This window comes from Phoenix dactylifera, chromosome 3 (genome assembly GCF_051530095.1).
Source record: "Phoenix dactylifera cultivar Ajwa chromosome 3, Ajwa_hap1_PhDact_Kaust_v1.1, whole genome shotgun sequence".
In the NCBI taxonomy this organism is placed as follows: Eukaryota; Viridiplantae; Streptophyta; class Magnoliopsida; order Arecales; family Arecaceae; genus Phoenix; species Phoenix dactylifera.
In genome coordinates this window covers 16963808-16975980 of record NC_143192.1, presented here as the reverse complement: position 1 = coordinate 16975980, position 12173 = coordinate 16963808, and the positions used below count along the sequence as shown (strand labels likewise).

General features: G+C 44.3%; 1 long non-coding RNA gene across 1 annotated transcript; it reads right to left on the bottom strand.

Annotated features, from left to right (window-relative positions):
• Positions 1-2136: 2136 nt before the first annotated feature.
• Positions 2137-2491, bottom strand: LOC120107526 (uncharacterized). Its single transcript, XR_016400065.1, has 3 exons — positions 2458-2491; positions 2325-2346; positions 2137-2222 (listed from the first exon to the last, which is right to left on the bottom strand). It is a non-coding gene; the product is annotated as an uncharacterized LOC120107526 (long non-coding RNA).
• Between the last annotated feature and the right edge of the window lie 9682 nt (positions 2492-12173).

Sequence of the window (12173 nt, the reverse complement as noted above, 5' to 3'; positions counted from 1 at the left end):
AGACAAAGTGCCCTAATCTTCTTCATCCAAGTGCTTCATTCAAGAGTCAAAAGAAAGTGGTTGAGCAGATTCCAAGAGTCATTAAGAGCTCCATCCACCCTTGAAGAGTGAAGCATCCTTGACAAAGAAGAGAGAAGTCACATCAAGCGATAACTATTCTCTAAACTCTTCTTTGTAGATTATATTGTTATATTTGCTCATCTAGGAGCTTAAATCTTTTTACTTTGTTTATTAAACTCCTTGTAAAGGTTAGTTGGTAAGCCCGCAAAACCAACGGTATAGGTTGATTGGTGAACCCGTAAAACTAATTGTAAAGGTTCGTTGGTGAGCCCGAAAAACCAACATAGGTTCGTTGGTGAGCCCGTAAAACCAACATAGGTTTTTGGTGAACCCGGAAAACCAAAGTGTAAAGATTTTTGGATTGTCAGCCCGGAAAACAATCCAACTGTAATCCGTGGGATTATAGTGAATTCCCAAGGGGTCGCTTGGGGAGTGGACGTAGGTGCTTAGGAGAGCACCGAACCACTATACTTCTTGTTGTTTGTATTGTGCTTTGTTTAATTCCACTAACTCATCAATTGACATAAGTAAGATAGTTAAAATTAAGAGAAACCAATTCACCCCCCCCCCCCCCCTCTTGGCTTGTCACCTTGGGCAACAACATCTGATTGCGAATAACCACCACACCCCCTCCTATAAAGAGGAAAGAACTCTAGGGAGAGAGGGACTTCTCTCCCTCGACAAAAAGATTTCTACATTAAAATATCTACAAATTTTCTCCGACTTAAGCATCGGAGGGCCTTCGCCGGATCCCCCGGCTTGGGCTTCTTGCAGGTCTGCCGAAGACAGTCGTCCGCCACCGCCTGCAGCAAAAGCTCCTCCTCTTGGTTCACGATCACCTCCGGGTCTGATTTCCAGCAATAACATTAACAATAGAATGGCTAGAAGAGACTTGTCCTGTGATAATGTACATGCCGATGGGCTCTGTTAAATCTACTAGCCAAATCAAGTCAAAAAAATAATGTTAGAATTACATGCAGATCAACACATATAGTTTGACATTAATGAATGAACAAAGAAAAACTGATCAAAATTAACTTACGGTTGGTGGATGTGGTATAGCTTGCTTCACTGACCCTACAGTTGGCCCCCCCAATCTGCAGTTTCATCTCCCTAAGTGACAAAGAAAACCCATCAACTTCTTTCATTTTCAATATGCATACCATATTCTGAAAACTATGTATTAATTTATCCAAATGTGCATATTGGAATACTGGAATTACTTAGAGGTGTGTTTTAGATCGCTGCTAGGTGTGTATTGAGAACTTAATAGAAACCAAGTTTTTTATGATGCTAAAGGGTTTCTAATGAGATCAAACCAAGTTTCCACCATGGTCTCATTTGGAAACCAATGCAAACCTACATCATCTATAATGGTTTTAAAGGATCCAGAATTTTAAACCGATTCCATGTATGATTGGAATAATCCAAAACATGGGAATCTGCAGAGCACCGACCTATAAGCGGGTTGGTGATGTATTTCAGCTGGATTGAAATTCTTGGGAGAATGCGACTCGATTTACAAATTTACCAAAATCCGCTGGAAATTATCCTGATTTAAATCTTGTGCTTTCGAATTCATTCCATAAATGAACTGATTACAAAGTGACCGGATTCATCTCGACTAACCATGGATGCTGACGATGTAGGATTCAACAGTGATACTGCATGATTTCTCGATGTCACTCTGAATTCTTGCAAATATAGTTGATCCCAAAGTTAGATCCCAGATAACATGCTGATCCGACAACAATGTTGCAATAAAATTTGCCAACTTCTTGGATGCTGTTAAAATCATCCAAAAAAAAAAAGAAATAAAAAGGATATTAATTTATCATACTTTACTATTTCCACAGTCACATTATCTGACTCCAAACAGAAACAACATTCAATTTCCTTGAGTTAAATTATTGCTATCTTTTCCACTTTGTATTCCAAATTGATCATCTCGAACACTTCTACCAGTTGCTGACAAATAGAGAAAAAATATCAAAAAATTACATGCTTATCAACCAAAAGAAGACGAGGTTGTTTCAATAATTGACAAATGCTCCATCAGAGACAACATAGAAATCTTGTGAACTTAAGCAATGCGAGGCCTCTTTCTCGGGTTATCTTCACTGCCGTTGACCCGTTCGCATTCATCGAGCCATTCACTATATCTATCATGCCAAGATTCACAAAACCACCGCAAAAATTAGTAAAACTTCGAGAATATATTGATAATAGAATCATTGGAAAAGAATTGTGCCATGAGAACATACATATCGATGGGCTCTGTTAAATCTGCCAATCAAATCAAGACAAGAAATTAAATAATGTTAGAATTACATGCGGATCAATACATGTAGTTGAGATCAATGAACGAATGAAGAAAAGTGATCAGGATTAACTTACGGTTGATGGAGGTGATATAGATTGCTTTGCAGGCGGCCTCCCTAGTCTTCAGTTTCATGTCCCTGAGCGACGAAGAAAACCCATCAGCTTCTTCTAGTTTCAATATAGATACCAAGTTCCTCCGCAATGTTAATTTAAACTGAACCCAAGAATGAGGAGAGCTGCAAGACAGGTCACTTACATGGAGCAGTCGATGCTCTTGTCATGGTTGCAGAAAGGGCAGGTGAAGCTCACGTCCAGCTTAGGCTGGGGCTTCTTGGGAACTCCCTTTGGCCTTGTCTTCCTCTTACCCATCTTCTCAACACGTAGGGTTTCTGGAGATCAGAAACTACGCTCAAGAAAGAGAGCCTAGTAAATTAAAGAGACAAGAATCACAAAGTGGAGAAGGAGACTGTGAGACACGGACCGACTTCAGTCCCGTTCCCTCTTTTGGGAAGACCGGAACAGAGGATCGCGATTGCGATCCTCTCCGGCTCTTCCGGAGACGGTCGGGGCGAGGATGCCGCAAGTCTCGCGGCACCCCCCCCTCCAGCTAATCCACGGCCGAACCGCGGCCGCGGATTTCCCTCGACCGCCGCGATCTTCGCGGCGGAAAGCCATCACGAGGGGGGTGATAAAAAACCCCCAAGCCCTCCTCCCTAGGGCACCTCCTTCCCTCCTCCTCCTCTTCCCTCCTTCCCTCCTCCTCCACTCCTTGGTGACCGGCGTGCCTTCCCGACCGAGCGCCGTCCGGATCCCCCTCACGGCCATCCCCTGTTCCGAGATCCATCCTCTCGGTTTCAAACATCGCCGCTGCCGCTTGACACCGGACCGAGCCTCCCTCGGTCGAGATCTGCCACCTCCGTTGACCGCCGGTGAGCCTCCCTCCTCTTGTGCTCTTCGATCTTAGCCGATGCATACTTTCCTCCCCTTGTTTTGGCCCCATGAACCGAGACCACTCTCTGTCTCTTCCTCCCTGTTGGCCACCGCAACGGCCGCCAGCCGCCATGGCGGCCAGCTGGCCGTCGACTGAGAGGTGGCCTCCGGCCACCCCGCCACCCCCTTCCTCTTCCGCTCTCCCTCTCGGTTTTCCCCTGCTGTGGGGGGGGCGTTGGGGAAGAAGAAGGCCCATGTGGGCCAAACTGGGCCAAGGCCCAATTCACTGTGGGCCCAACTTGGGCCCAGTTAGAACCTGAAAACAAAAAAAAAGGAGATGAAACCCAGTTCAGACCCGAAATCCGAAATCCAGTTCAGATCCGAAATCCGAAATTCAAACCCGTTTAGCCAATAAATAAAATTTTGCAGATAAGCCCTTGACAGTATATTATTTCACAAAAGGGTATTTTGTAATTTATGTTTGGTCCCTATAAGAAAGATTATTACATAAGGATCCCCAAATATATTTGATTGGTCCCTTCAATAAAGTTTTATTATAGAACAGTACCCTATAATTAAGTATTAGTCTCTGCAATGAATATTAGTCTCTGCAATGAATTGTATTACATAAATAATCCATTAGAGACCAACTTTGGGGGCCCTATTTGGCCGGATCTATGCGGGCCCATTGGGCCATGTCCGATATGGGCCCTATCGGGCCATGCCCATTATAGGCTAACTCTGGACCCTGTTGAGCCGTATCCAATAGTATTATTTTTGGATTTTGCTTAATTCTAAAATTAACAAAGAATTAATTAAATTTAAACAGGTGAACCTGATCCACCTATCTGAAGTAGGGATTAAGCGAGAAGAGGTAAGTAACTTAATGCTTCAAAGTGCATTTTCGAAATTATTATGTAAAATAATTATTAGTGGATTAATTTTGAAATATGTTTTGTATTTAGTAAAATGTGTCTGGCATGCTAAATTTCATTTGAAAATTTTGTTATATGCTCTGAAATCCGTAAAATATGACTGGATAATTTATGAAATCTATTTTTCTATATGTATGCATTCTCAGCATGGCTATGATCTGTTCTGCTCTGTTCTGGCCCCGCCAATGGGGATTATACGTTGCACCTGTTGACTTGTAATCTGTGAGGAACCGATTTTGACACCGCGCCACCGATGATTAGAATAGTGGTTTCTGGACACCGGCTGCCATCGGTGGATAAATATAGTGGATTTGGCACTTTTGTGCAACACCAGCCGCCATCGGTGGATAAATATAGTGGATTTGGCACCTTGTGCGACCCATGTCACTGGGTTACGTGGTCGTAGCCTATTATGTTGAGATTTTGGTATCAGATTTTTGGAAAAATGATAATAAGTTTTGAAAATAGTAAAACGATGTTATTTATAATTTATTCCAGACATTTTTCTGTATTTTGATCTGATATGCTCTGACCCCACTTTGGGGTATTTTGTTGCTTACTAGGCTAGTGTAGCTCATTATTTTATTTTCTCTGTTTTTCAGATCCAGAGGCTTGATAGCACGGGATTGGGGAGTGCGTTAGATTTTTTGATGATTTCTTCAGTTATTGTTATCTTAATTAGATTAGTTTGGACATTTGAATTATGTTGGCATATGCTATTTTGAAATTTTGTAAGACTGCTTTTGAATAAATTTAAATAATTATGTCAGTTTTGAACATATGTATTTGCTTTGATATGATCTGATGCCTTGCACGCCTGTACGGCCCGCCGTGCGGGCGTGCGGCGTCTGCCGCGCCTTGGGCTCGGGGCGTGACAGATTTGGTGGTATCAGAGCTTAGGTTTAAGATCACTAGGGATTGTAACTGAAACAATTATATTGAGCCTAAGTTTTAGGATTCCTAGGATCCGTCAGAAAGGTTGACAGATGGGTAGGAACCAGATAAGGGAATAATATTCATTTGTTTTATTAACAATTTCGTATTATTCCGTTTGGATGATTTTATGACATTTATATTTTTACTGAATTAGAATGCCGCCTCGTCGTGTCTGTAGCCTGAATCGGATGGTTAGGGGCTCTCGGGGAAGGGTCCCTGCTAACCAAGCGGACGAGGCTTCGCAAAGCTCAGGGCCCCAAGGTCAATCAACAATGACTCCGGAAGCTGTTGCTAGAAATCAAACTCTGGTGCTCGAACTGATCGAGGAGGTCGTCGGGTTAGCACGCCAACAGAGGCAACAACCTCAGCAACCAGTCCAGCAGGATGTTGCTCCTCCTGAGCAAAGAAGGAGTATAGTAGAATTCAAAAGAATGGCACCTTCGGCTTTTAAAGGCACCGCTAGTCCTTAAGAGGCCGAAGCTTGGATAGATGAAATGGAGAAAGCCTTCAGGGCAATGGTGTGCACCGATGAAGAGAAAGTCAAATTTGCCACCTATATGCTTCAGGACCGAGCTCATCATTGGTGGATGTCTGTGGAGCGCACATTGGCACCCGAGCAGGAGGCACTTACCTGGTAGAGGTTTCGCACAGCCTTCTACTGCAAGTATTTCCCTTCGAGTCGCCTTAGGGAGCTAGAGAGAGAATTTCTAAATCTCTCTCAAGGAACTATGACCGTGGATGAGTATGAGGCAGAGTTTGACAGGTTAGCTCGGTTTGCTCCCACCCTCGTCATAGATGCAGAGTCTCGGATGAGGAGATTTGAAGAAGGATTGAAGCCTCAATTACATTGGGGTTTGGCCGTAGTGCACTCAACCAACTATGATGACCTGGTAGACAGAGCCAAGAATATGGAAATTGTCTGGAAGGAAACACAAGATTCAAAAGATAGAATACAAAAGAAGAGGAGCAGAGATGATGATACTCATAGTGGACAGAATTCTAGTAGGACGGCAAAATCTCGTAATAGGTCTGGGCAATCAGAAAAGCAGGGATCTTATGGAGAGACTATTCAACAAGACCAGTCTAAATGTGAAGCATGTGGTGGTGCCCATAAGACAGAACTCTGTAGACGATTATCTGGCGCATGTTTCAGATGTGGCCAACAGGGTCATAAGATAGCAGAGTGCCCTCGCAATCGGCAAGTATTACAATCAGATCAAAGGCCTCAAGCTACAAGGACCCAGCAAGTGCAAGGTTCTCCTGCTCCGATTCAGTTTGCTCAGTCTTTTTCTCCTAAGCAGCAGATAGGAGGGAGACCGCACACACAGGGTCGTATTTATGCACTAACTCAGCAGGATGCTCAGGCATCTAATACTGTGGTGTCAGATACACTACCGGTTGCTTCTATTTATGCTTATATACTGTTTGATTCTAGTGCTGCACATTCATTGTGTCATGGATATTTGTGCGAAAACATGACCTACTTTGCGTGCCGTTAGAGTATGATTTACATGTTAACACCCCTGCCAGAAGTGGGATGATTGGTAATCAGGTCTGCAAGACTTGTCTGGTTCAGATAGTAGGTAGAGACTTGCCTGCTGATTTGATAGTTATAGATATGTATGACTTTGATATAATTCTTGGTATGGACTGGTTAGCGTCACACTTTGCTACCATTAACTGCCATGAAAAGCGGATAAAATTTTAGATCCTTGAAGACACTAAATTTAGTTTCATAGGTAGTGGTGCCTATACTTTCCCTTGAGTTCTCTGCTATGCACGTTAGGCAGCCTGTACGTGTGGTTGATAGAAAGGAACATGTGTTGAGGAGGTGCATAATTTCTTATGTTAAGATCTAGTGGAACAATCACTCAGAAAGTGAGGCTATATGGGAACTGGAGGACGAGATGAAGGAAAAATATCCGAGCCTTTTTGCAAGCTAAAGTATGTTAAATTTCGAGGACGAAATTTTTCTAAGGGGGAGAGAATGTGAGACACGGGTTGAAGTCGGCAGCCCCTGCCGACTTCAGTCCCGTTCCCTCTTTTGGGAAGACTGGAACAAAGGATCGCGATTGCGATCCTCTCCGGCTCTTCCGGAGACGGTCGGGGCGAGGATGCCGCAAGTCTCGCGGCACCCCCCCTCCAGCTAATCCGCGGCCGAACCGCGGCCGCGGATTTCCCTCGGCCGCCGCGATCTTCGCGGCGGAGAGCCATCACGAGGGGGTGATAAAAACCCCCCAAGCCCTCCTCCCTAGGGCACCTCCGAGCTCCTCCTCCTCTTCCCTCCTTCCCTCCTCCTCCTCTTCTTGGTGACCGGCGTGCCTTCCCGACCGAGCGCCATCCGGATCCCCCTCACGGCCATTCCCTGTTCCGAGATCCATCCTCTCGGTTTCAAACATCGCCGCTGCCGCTTGACACCGGATCGAGCCTCCCTCGGCCGAGATCTGCCACCTCCGTCAACCGCCGGTGAGCCTCCCTCCTCTTGTGCTCTTCGATCTTAGCCGATGCATGCTTTCCTCCCTCTGTTTTGGCCCCATGAACCGAGACCACTCTCTGTCTCTTCCTCCCTGTTGGCCACCGCAACGGCCGCCAGCCGCCATGGCGGCCAGCTGGCCGTCGACCGAGGGGTGGCCCGCCACCCCCTTCCTCTTCCGCTCTCCCTCTCGGTTTTCCCCTGCCATGGAGGGGGGGGGGGCGTTGGGGAAGAAGAAGGCCCATGTGGGCCAAACTGGGCCAAGGGCCAGTTCACTGTGGGCCCAACTTGGGCCCAGTTGGAACCTGAAAACAAAAAAAAAGAGATGAAACCCAGTCCAGACCCGAAATCCGAAATTCAGTTCAGACCCGAAACCCGAAACTCGAACCCGTTTAGCCAATAAATGAAATTTTGCAGATAAGCCCTTGACAATATATTATTTCACAAAAGGGTATTCTGTAATTTATGTTTGGTCCCTATAAGAAAGATTATTACATAAGGATCGCCAGATATATTTGATTGGTCCCTTCAGTAAAGTTTTATTATAGAACAGTACCCTATAATTAAGTATTAGTCTCTGAAATGAATTGTATTACATAAATAATCCATTAGAGACCAACTTTGGGGGCCCTATTTGGCCGGGTCTATGCGGGCCCATTGGGCCGTGTCCGATATGGGCCCTATCGGGCCATGCCCATTATGGGCCAACTCTGGATCCTGTTGAGCCGTGTCCAATAGTATTATTTTTGGATTTTGCTTAATTCTGAAATTAACAAGGAATTAATTAAATTTAAACAGGTGAACCTGATCCGCCTATCTGAAGTAGGGATTAAGCGAGAAGAGGTAAGTAACTTAATGCTTCAAAGTGCATTTTCGAAATTATTTGGTAAAATAATTATTAGTGGATTAATTTCAAAATATGTTTTGTATTTAGTAAAATGGGTTTGGCATGTTAAATTTCATTTGAAAATTTTGTTATATGCTCTGAAATCCGCAAAATATGACTGGATAATTTATGAAATCTATCTTTCTGTATGTATGCATTCTCAGTATGGCTATGATCTGTTCTGCTCTGTTCTGGCCCCGCCAATGGGGATTATACGTTGCACCTGTCGACTTTGTAATCTGTGAGGAACCGATTTCGACACCGCGCCACCGGTGATTAAAATAGTGGTTTCTGGACATCGGCTGCCATTGGTGGATAAATATAGTGGATTTGGCACTTTTGTGCAACACCGGCCGCCATCGATGGATAAATATAGTGGATTTGGTACCTTGTGCGACCCATGCCACTGGGTTACGTGGCCGTAGCCTATTATGTTGAGATTTTGGTATCAGATTTTTGGAAAAATGATAATAAGTTTTGAAAACAGTAAAACGATGTTATTTCTGATTTATTCCAGACATTTTTCTATATTTTGATCTGATATGCTCTGACCCCACTTTGGGGTATTTTGGTGCTTACTAGGCTAGTATAGCTCACTATTTTATTTTCTCTGTTTTTCAGATCCGGAGACTTGATCGCACGGGATTGGGGAGTGCGTTAGATTTTTCGATGATTTCTTCAGTTATTGGCATTTTAGTTAGATTAGTTTGAACATTTGAATTATGTTGGCATATGCTATTTTGAAATTTTGTAAAACTGCTTTTGAATAAATTTAAATAATTATGTCAGTTTTGAATATCTGTATTTGCTTTGATATGATCCGATGCCTTGCACGCCTATGCGGCCCGCCGTGCGGGCGTGCGGCGTCTGTCGCGCCTTGGGCTTGGGGCGTGCCAGAGACGATGAGAAGAGTAGATTTCTTTACCTTTCAAGAAAGAGAGCCTAGTAATTTAAAGAGACAAGAATCATAAAGTGGAGAAGGAGACGATGAGAAGAGTAGAATTCTTTACCTTTCAAGAAGCCAAGGATTGTTCGTCTTGAGCCTAGGGAGAGAAGGATGATTGCTTCGCTGCTCTCGGCACTCTCTCTCTCTATATATATAAGAAGGAAAAGGAGGACTTCGATTCTGACTCGGAGAATTGGGATGACCGTTGGAGACTCGGTGAGATACGCGTAAAGGTACAACGGCCCACCGGAGAAACTGGCCAGTTGTAGTATTTGGACGGTTGGGATGGAATACCCTCTGTTTTCTTCTTGTCAATGTCAGCCAAGGGCGATCATCCTTCTGCTCGTTAAGTGGAGTCTGAAAACCCTGAAGCTATCATCCTTCTCCCTCTTCCTTCATCTAGGTTGCTACTTCACAGGCTTGTTTCTTCAGGATGGTTCTGGAAAAGCTGAGGGCAAAGCCAAAGCCAAAGCCAAAGCCAGCTCAATGGAAGTTTCAAACATAAGCTGGATGGTGCAAAAATAAAACTGCTCTCCCAAGTGCAGGAGATTCGCACAAGTAATATAACTCGGGAGTCCGAGGTCGATTCCTCAGGGAACGTTCTAAAGATTATTAGCGTAATTTTTAGATGTAATTTTCAGTTGATTTTTAAAAGTTAAAAGCAGAGGATTAATAGATAATTAAACAAAGTTCAAGAATATAGAGAAGGCTAGGGATCCGGAATCCTCCTTAACAATATTACTTTCAATAAATAAACTCGGTGATTCTTGATTAAAGATTAATAAGATAGAGTAGTTCTAATCATGGAGTATACAATCTGAAAACATGAATTCAACATCTAAGTATTTATCGTGCCGGTTACGTCTACGACAAATCAAAAATCGAAACAATCCATGCATCAATACATATATAAACCATAAAAGATCTATCAAATAAATAAATATTCAAGAATTCAAAACATACCAATAGATATAAAACAATTAGAATAAAAGATTAGAGTATACTTGATGAAAGCAACATGACAAGGATTCATCCATCACCCTTTGCCAAAGGAATTAGCAAGCCATTACAAACATCAACATCCCTCCCTTTCTCACTCTCTATTTTTTTCTTCTTTTTATTTTCGGAAATAGGGCATCCCCTGTTTCCTTTCTTTTTTTTTTTTCGTTTGAAACCAAGAGGCCGGCAGCTCTCTTCTCCCTTTCTTCTTTCTTGTTTTCTTCCACTGCAGCAGCCCGGCGCCTCTGTTTTTCCAAAATGAGGGATCCCCTTTCCAGTCGAGAAGGCCCTCTTCATATAGATCGCCCCAGAGCCCATGGAATCGATGGTTCCACTGATCGCGCGTGGGGAGGAAACGTCACCGAGGATCGTGCGTTGCGGACGGCTGGAACGGAGGAAGAAGCGGGCTGCTGGGAGGCGCTGTGGGTGAGGCGAATGGCAGGGCGGTGATGCTGCTTGATTCGGAAGCTAGGATCGGCTGATATGCCTGGGAGCCGTGAGATTGGCGGAAGAGGAGCGTGTCACGGATCCGGCGCTGAGAACGGATGCCACGGATCATGCGTGGGAGGCGGCAAATGTGGAGCGGATGCTTTGCAGACGGCTGGGGAGGTCTGATGCGGGTTCGGAAGAAGGGGATCACGGGCTCGGAAGCTGTGGAGATGATCGCGGGCGGATGAAGAGGCTGGACTTGCGTGGGATCGACGCTGGGACGAGTCGCCGATCTGCAAGATGCCGAGAAGGAAACTGATCGCGGACTGTTGGGGAGGTCGTCGAGATGGTCGCGGACGCGGACGACGTGCGGATGCTGGGGCTGCGCAAGATTGCTGGGGATGAAGCTTGGACTCGTGGACGGTTTGGGATGCTTCACGATCGCGCGAGCTGGAGTTTGGGAGAGGCAGACGTGGACGAGACGAGTTGGACACGAACATGATGCAGGGAGGCGCGGATGGAACGTGATGACGGATCCGCTGCTGTGAGCCCACGGGCTTTTGGGTCCTCTCGGATAATGAAACAAAACCCTTGGCGAATCCATTATGTGGTGCCTCCGAATGACTGCCAAGTGTTGCTCGAGTGCAAGTGTAATTGATCATATTAATTATGCTCCGGCATGATCAGGTTCGGGGTTATGTATCATCCAAATTTGTACCAAATTCGCATCTTAACTCTGATTTACGATCAACTGCATCCACCAAAAATATAATATTAATGTAGCACTTTTATTATTATTTATTAACAACAATACCAATTTAAGTGATGTGTAGATCGCACTTTTGTGCTCTCATCACACCCCCCAACTGGCTTATTGCTAGTCTCTAGCAATTAACGAGCAAACGATAAAATGAGAGCGCAAAAGGTGTGGTAAACCTATGACTTTTTATTGAAGCTAAAGATACAAAACAAAGATACATGCCCACTTTCGTAGGGAATTATGATTGCACTTAACACGTGCAACAAGCCGTTAAACCCCTAGGTTATCCTAGTGGACAAGTGTTGTCTCGTGAGGGTTTGCAGTAATGTTACCCACAAACATCATTCATAAAATGATATACAATGAAATCTAAGTCAATACACATGTGATATATATATTTTTCTCAAGCTTGGCAACTATCAAAGCAAGGGGAATACTAAAGTGTAGTATGCATAAACAGAATGACTTTCTTAGAGCACTAATACCTCCACCACAAC